Raw genomic sequence first — 8,097 nt, forward strand, 5'->3', positions numbered from 1 at the left:
TATATTTTACTACATTACATCACTCGAGATGAGATTTGGAACTTGACTGATGAACCGACATTAAGTTTTCTTGCTATATTTAAAAAAGTGAAAAAGAAAATATGTAGTTCGACAGCTGGGAAATATATTTTCTTTATTATCATGAGAATAGATTTGAATTATATACGAAAGAAACAGTTTTGCTGAAGTATCTTAAAAATATAACCTTAAAATATTTATAAACTCTGTAATAAAATCTGATAAAAATTTAACTGAATTTAATTAATTAGATCTGAAAATAATTTTATTAGACTACTGTTGTGTAAAATAATTATATAGGACACTTAAGTTGATTGCTACAACAACTATTAAACGATTAAACTTTTTTGCAGCATTATTCATCATAATCATTATGTTTGAATTTCTTACTTAATTATTTTAATAATTCAATAAAATTATTTTTAGATTTGTATCTAGCTAAATTTTTAGATATTTCAGCCAAATCGTTCTTTCCATATATATCTTTTTAAACATTATTAAAGAACAAGTCGTTTCCAATATTATTAGTTTTACATAAATGCCTTAAGGCTATATAGCTTATCATCCACCTATTGACAAACTTCTCTTCCTCTTTCCTGTACAAGTCTCGGGTAATTACGTTAGTACCGTCGTACGATTATCAAGTATCGGTCGATTGTCGAGTAACGTACTATCCCTGTGCTCGTAATCTATTTAATGAGCGAGTTAATGCGATATCATCGGGGTTTGGTTACATGGGAAAACGGTGCATATACTTTGCCGTTCGAAGGGCGCGCTTAGGCACTGTTAGACTGAACCTATCCCGTGGGTGGATAAATTTTTTATCTGCATCCGATGGAATCGCTGCGACCTATTTGCTATGTCACGTGGAACGTGCACGCAGCCGTTCCTCGAACGCGCGTACACGCATCACCGAATATATTATCACGTATGTCTTGTTACGACATCGATTAAACATGACGCGGTATGGAATCAACGATGCTTCAACGAAACAAAATTAACAAATTTTTTTCTTGCAATTTTTTAAATTAATATGATAACACTTTCATTTCGGATCATATGCAATTTTTAAAATCTGTGTTTGTATTCGGAGAGAATTTTGTTTTAAAATTTATCTCGAAAATATGGTACAATGAAAAAAAATATCCTAAATTTTAATAAATGTTTATTTGAATAGTAGCAGCTAAATATTTATTAAATATAAACATATATTTATTTGGCATAAAAAACGTTAATTTGATTTAACAATCACTTCTTTTTATTAAGTAAATATTTATTTGTTGTAAGTAAATGTTTAGTTGACAGTATTCAAATAAATATTTATTTAAACTTAAGCTATTTTTTCTCAGTATAATTGTGATACAATATAATATTTACAAAATTTTTATCATGCAATTCAGTAAAATTAATTAAACTTATTTTATACTGCATTGTAGTTTTATTAATGATTGAGAGAGATTTACATTAAAATTCTTGAAAATACAATGTTGACTATCATATTTTCAAGGTAAACTCTAAAAAAAAATTTTCTCCGTGAAATTTCTGTTATTTTTACTTATTAAAATATTTACTAATAATTTCTTGATTGATAAATGATTAAAAGTAATTTAATATTTTATAAAAGTGTAGGTATTTTGGTACTAAATTGCTATTTTTTTAAATTGATAATAGATAAATTGAGAAATGTTTCATAAGTACTCATTACAATTAGTAATCGAATTATTGCTACTCAGTGTATGTTCTTATTAAAATATTGAATGTTTCTAACTACACACACACACACACACACACACACACACACACACACACACACACGCGCGCGCGCGCGCGCGCGAAAGAGCTGTACAAAAAACATATTAAAGTAAAGGGATCTTTCCTTTTTAATTATTTTTGTTTGCATTATTTGAGTACATAGAATCTCGAGAAAAAAACAGGCATTATTAACGTGATACAAAGAGCGCAGCTAGATCTCATTAGTTTTTTATTAGAATTTACTTGGAATAGGGTACGTAATTCTCTTAAAATATTTTTATATACAGAGGACATCGAAAACAGCAATATAAATTTTTTAATTAATTCATTTATAATAAGTCTCAAATTTAATAATTTTATCATTTTTTTTGCACGCGTGTCTCACAATCTAAACTTAATTTTTTCTTGGTACTCCTTAAGAAATAATATCATTGATAGATTAACAAATATTCATCATCCAATTTAATATCGAAATGTAATAATTAACTATTTATTTTGAAACTTAATTTTTTTCTTGCTACTTTTTAAATAATAATTTCATTAAGATAGAGAAAACATTATTCTTAGAAAAATCCAATGTAATACTAAAATGTAGTAATTAATTACTTATTTTGAATATTAATAGCGTTGTTTAGAGTTTTTAACTATTAATACTCAAACTAAATAATTATAAACTTACTACTTTCTAGATATTAAGTTTTTGTAAAATAATCGACAAAAACGTACAAGCATTGAGAAAAATCCTAAGTACTCGATCGGGCACCCGGTATATTTTCAACTGTCAGTTGACAAGATACAGGATGCGCCTTTTCCGTTGCAAGAGTTCGGAACCGGCACTCCCATCCTATAGAATTGCGCTCAATCGTCCATCAATTCAACATGAGCGTGTCATAGTGCCGACAGACTTATTATCAATCGATTTGCATAACTTTTTCTTATTACACAGCGTAAAGTACAATCTTCTACATATATTGCGCGCGTAAAATACAATATTTAGCTGAGCATTTATATATTCAATACTGTAATATCATATTTCGGGAATATTGTTTTTCCGGATTTTGATACAATTTGGTCATGAAAGATATTACGAGGATTCCCTCATATATTTACATTTAGCTAGTATAAATACAATATTTATTTAGTCAGGTCTCTTGCAAGTCGCTGCTTTTTCTCAACTGCAAATCGGTCGAATCTAGAAATGGCCAGGATGCAGCTCTTGACCGTGACACGTGCGTCTCTCAGCGACGATTTACTTGTCAAATAATTCTTCGTATGACCGCGGGGCTCGCGATTACCGCCAGAGCACACGCAGTAACTTATGTGCATGCTTACGTTACGTCGTCGATATTTCATTGTGCTTGCAGTCGAGTGATAAAAACGTGCGGTACTGAAAAATATTGCGACGCTGCGAGCATGGCAGCTTTGTGGTCCGACCACAAGTCCGAGAGAAGATTTTAAAATACAGGAAAACGAAATGGTATTTACGTGATATCAGTTTTCTTTTTTTAAAAACTTACATGCAAAAAAATGATACTGCCCAACCATATAGCCAACAGCAATCTACATAAAGATCAAATTCTTATAGCAATTTTTCAGATGAATTATTAACATCAAATAATATATTCTTACTTATTAGCACCTAGTAAAAAATGATTGGATTGCTTGATAAAATTACCATATCTCAAGAAACTATAATAAATGCACGGAAGATATTTGAAAAATTAGTCTTGTGATCGCCGCACGATTAATGCATTCAGTGCATTTTACGAATTCATTTCACGCCGAATACGTCAGTGGACTGCACATGCATTTCTTTAAATAGAGAGAGACAAAAAGTAATTTATGTAGAGTATTAATTCTGGGAATTAAAAAAAAGATATATTATAAAAAATATTTTTTTTTGATAATTTTAATAAATTAATTATATCTTTAATTTACAAGATTAATATTTTATATTTAAACTATAAAACATTTTTTTAGATATTATAATTTATATACAAATTTTTTTTAATAATTTCTGTGATTTTATTAACTTTAATGAAAATCGATCTAGATTGTGTGAATTATTTCGCACAGTCGATCATTTTTATCATATAAGATAGAAAAGAATTGAAAAGAAGAAACAATGTTACGCATCTTAAGGCCGGAGATGACTTTTGTATAACGCATAATGCATAACGCATTAATGCATAAAACATAAGAGAATCAACCAAATGGAATTCTTTATTTCATAAAAGGAAAGATTCTGATTGATTGATTCTCTTATGCTTTATGCATTATGCGTTATGCAAAGGTGTGTGCTCCGGTCTTTAGACTTTTACAACTAAATTGTTATTTCCTTCAATAATTTTTAAAAAATTTCTTTACAATCTTTTTATCTATCAGTATATTTCAAACTGTGTATACAAACATGACAATTTATATGTTACGTTTTTTTGAAAAGAAAAATTTATAAAATTTAAGTCATTTACGCATAAAGTTTTACCCACGCTTTCCCATTTGTTGTAATTTATTATTCACACATATGAGATTTTTATTAATACTGTTATTTATACAAAGAGTAATTTGGCACTCTGTTTATGGTTTAACGGCTATACAATTCTCTATTCAACTGCTCCATGAATCGACCGACCTTTCGCGCCTCGCCCCATTTTTCCATAGAGCCTTACAGACGTTTTAATGCCGCGGTTTATATACGATGCAACATCCGCCCCCTTCAGACATAGTATACTGATCTCATTGTGACGGCGTCGCATTGTCAGCGTGAAAAGCTCTTTATGCGGAAGTATATCTTGAAAAGTTCCAGGTACGCACATCAGCCAAGCACGTTTCTTCGAGTTCCACCCTGCGGACGCAAAGTATTCGCTTCGGACTTGCCCTTTGTCGCGGGGAATCACCGAGCCCCTGGGAGACATGTCAGGGAAATTCGGCCGCGGAAATCTGACTCTGAACGGGCAGCTCACGTCGTAGGAATTGTCGTTTATCGTTAGCGGGTAAGTTCTCAAACACGCCACGTCCGCGCTTTGTGACGAACGGAGTGGAGTATTTTATGAAAAATCGGCGAGTCGACAGATGACGAATGACGAGAATTAGATATGTTAGTTTTGGCGACATTTCCTTCTCTCCTTTCTTTCTTTTTTTCTTTCTTTTCGACAGATGTGCATGTCTTTGACTATGACAATTTTTATGTAATTAACAAAATTAAAGATTGATTTACATAGTTAGATATAAAAATTAGTAATGAATTCTAATAATGTTTTTTTAAAATAATATTTTTAAAATAATATTTGACAGAATGATACTTTAAAAGTCTTCTGTACCTTTTAATTTTTAATATTAAATACTTTGTTGCTAGTAATTATGCTTTAAATTATCAATTACAAAATGGAAAGATTGAACTATAGCAATGCTTGTTTATTAAAAACAAATGAAATAAATAAGGTTAAGTAAAAAAGGAGCATACAGCCACGCTCGAGATGTCAATAAGTTATATATTAATGATAAACATTCAACAAAGTAGACGTTTCGGTCACCATCTGACCATCCTCAGTACAATAATAAAAACCTAAATTTATTTAAACCTAGTTACATAATTTAAATTTATTCCTAATATTAGTCAGTAATAATTTCTCGCTTCTTATTGTGCATTATTCGCCTCGGTATCCGCATTTTACAATATAACAATTTTGCAATGATTTTTGACAGAATTAACAGACCGTCTAGTATTTTTCTTTAATTTGTGTGGAACCATTTTATTACTCTAAGCAATCCACCCCGATTGTAAACATTATCATACTATATCAAGTTCAACCACGACGAAGAGTGTGGCTGTATGCTCCTTTTTTACTTAACCTTCTTAACATTGAGCCACTTTATAATATTGAAAATTTGAAATAAATAAATTTAATTAATTAGGGCCAAAATCGAGCAACAATAAGAATATTAAATTAATATTCTAGTTTATTTTATTGACATACGAAAATTGATTTTAACTCTATTATAGTTCATATCACTAGTTTATTTATAATGTATTCATAATTTGCGTTTCTATATTTATTATTACTTTGAATATTTAATTTTATTTGATTTTATGATTATATATATGGTTTATGAGTTGATTACGATTAATAGAAATATTGTAATAGACGGTTGAAGAAAATCAAATAAAGTAGAAACTTGTTCCGTTACTTTGTATCAATTTTCTATTTAATGAATTAAATTAGAATATTAATCTAATATTCGTGTTGTCATTCTAGTTAATTAGATTTACGGAAAAAACAGTTTCACTGAAGTATCTGAAAATTTAGCTAGATACAGATTTGAAAATAATTTTGTTAAACTATCAAAATATTATGTAGAATGCTCAAACTGATTAGTAGAATGTCAAAGCTTTACAGCATTGTTCATCATATTTGAGTTTCTTACATAATTATTTTGATGATCCGAAAAATTCCCCAATCCCAAAATTATTTTCAAATCTGAATGTGTCCTCAATTTTTACTTCAGTAAAATTGTTTCACGAATTGATTAAAGGTTGAAATACCGTACAAAATACGCCGTACATCCGTGTAGTTTGCAATTTAGCTGTATTAGTATAATAGAAACGTACGATGTAACCTAGGAAGTGCCGCTATAGTATTAACGATACTTGCAAGGATTTGCTCTGTCAATTCGCCGAACTTAACCGTCTTATTATACATGCGCGGAATGTACCGCGGTTTCGTGCGTTTCAATCAGCGCACTTTGATCCACTCGTCGAGTAGTTTCATGCTATCCTTCCTGCAGAAGCAGGAAGGTAGCAAGTATCTCTTAGTAATCATTCGTAGTTGCAGTAGGCATAAGCGTGCGCATTCGATGCGGCAATTACGGCGCTTTCGAGCTGAAGGGCGCACTCGGCGTGTCTAATTATGTAAATTGCGATCGAATCAAATTAATTAACTACGCCGACTAATTGAAGGCACCCGCTGCTTGATCGATCGATCGTAGAATCGGCGAGTTCCGAGAGATATTGACGATGAGGAGCGGTCGAGCGAGCTGAGTTGCCCTTTATCTCTTCGCGATCGCTTGCCTTTACAATCTCGATCTCGTTTGCCATAGACAGTGGCGTGATTCAGTTAATACGTATGCTGCACAAAGGTGGTTTGATGATCGTCCCGGTGAGATTATTGCAGTAGGTGCTAAGATCGATCACTGATTTATGCATGTCAAACGCATCTGTCGCTGTGTCGTGATTATCGCACGAGGATAAGAGATTGTTATATGAATTTTATCGTATAACACTTATGTAAAGATAAAAATTTGCAAATCGTTCTTTTGGAAAAATTATAAAATTAAATGTCATTTTTAAATTTGTGCCATTGTGAATTATATCATGTAAACAGTATTTAACACAATAGGAGCGTTCGGGAAAATACTATTAGCACTATTTATGTCATTCTATCTTCATCGTTTATTAGATGTAAAACAAGAATAGAATGATATAAATAGCACTAATAGCGTTTCCCTAAACGCATCTAATGCTGTATGTTTTATTTTTTTGTCGCTGAAGATAGCTCAAATATTGAAGCCAAAACATGTAAAACGAGTAAAATGTAAGATTTTAAACAGGCACATAATTGTTTTACTGAGTAAATGTAACTTACTTAAAAAATTTTAATCTGTACACTTTTTACTACGCCTGATTGTCGTAGACTCACTTTGTTTTAATTTCTTATATTACGTAAAATATAGCGATAGAGTGTGATTTATTTTGAGTAGGCATGAACATTTGTTGTAATTCATGTAGCAAGTATGAAATATGAGAGTATAAAGTATTATTATTTTGTATAGAAATCTTTCAAAGAGTGTATACGTTTGTACGTCTATTATAACCACAAAAATCATTATTTAACTTTTCGGGGAGCTGATGTTAAAAAATCTATAACACAGTTACTGACACTGGATTTGTAAAATTCATTTAATTCATGTTAATTAAGAAATACTAATTAATTTCAAGAAATCAAAATGACGTAACTCTTACAAAAAAGAATTAAAATACTAACAATAAATATATTTTCATATAACTTAATAGTCCAAATTTGCAGAGATGTACCCTAAAGAAAATTGAATCGTTTGATATCTTTAATAAAGGGATTTATAATTAAGTGAATCCAAGCTAGATCCAGCTTTGAAGGTTTGTTTAAAAAACAGGTTTCCACTGGATTAAACTGGAATAAAACATTATACTGCAGTTCTTGAACTTTCAGTAGATTAGTAGTTCCATTGGAATGTTTCTTCTTATCTGTGTGTGTATGTGTGTGTCTTCCATCTCTCGATGCTTTTTTCGAC

General features: G+C 30.7%; 1 long non-coding RNA gene across 2 annotated transcripts in view; it reads left to right on the plus strand.

The window, feature by feature from the left end:
- The window catches only part of LOC108746402, a 7,112-nt gene extending 2,482 nt beyond the window's left edge, over positions 1-4,630 (plus strand). For both annotated transcript variants that reach the window (XR_001939169.1, XR_001939168.1), the window contains exon 3: positions 4,571-4,630. This is a non-coding gene — a long non-coding RNA (uncharacterized LOC108746402). The remainder of the gene's footprint in view (positions 1-4,570) is intronic.
- Positions 4,631-8,097: the final 3,467 nt, after the last annotated feature.

This window comes from Trachymyrmex septentrionalis, unplaced genomic scaffold (assembly GCF_001594115.1).
Source record: "Trachymyrmex septentrionalis isolate Tsep2-gDNA-1 unplaced genomic scaffold, Tsep1.0 scaffold17, whole genome shotgun sequence".
NCBI classification, from domain to species: Eukaryota; Metazoa; Arthropoda; class Insecta; order Hymenoptera; family Formicidae; genus Trachymyrmex; species Trachymyrmex septentrionalis.